Below are 346 nucleotides of genomic sequence, written 5' to 3'. Positions count from 1 at the left end.
TGTATGAATGTGTGTGTGTGTGATCATGTGTTCTTGTGTGTGTCTGTGTCTGTGTCTTTGTGTGTTCATGTGTTCCTGTGTGTGTCTATGTGTATGTATGTGCGTGTGCGTGCGTGTGTGTGTGTGTTTGTGTTCATGTGTTCTTGTGTGTTCCTGTGTTTATCTGTGTGTATGTGTGTGTGTGTTCATGTGATCTTGTGTGTGTTTCTGTGTCTGTGTCTATGTGTGTTCATGTGTTCCTGTGTGTGTCTATGTGTATGTGTGTGTGTGTGTGCGTGCGTGTGTGTTTGTGTTCATGTGTTCTTGTGTGTATCTGTGTGTGTGTGTGTGTGTGTGTTCATGTGTT

This window comes from Etheostoma spectabile, unplaced genomic scaffold (assembly GCF_008692095.1).
Source record: "Etheostoma spectabile isolate EspeVRDwgs_2016 unplaced genomic scaffold, UIUC_Espe_1.0 scaffold297, whole genome shotgun sequence".
Lineage (NCBI taxonomy): Eukaryota > Metazoa > Chordata > Actinopteri > Perciformes > Percidae > Etheostoma > Etheostoma spectabile.
Note: the sequence above shows the minus strand (reverse complement) of the source record.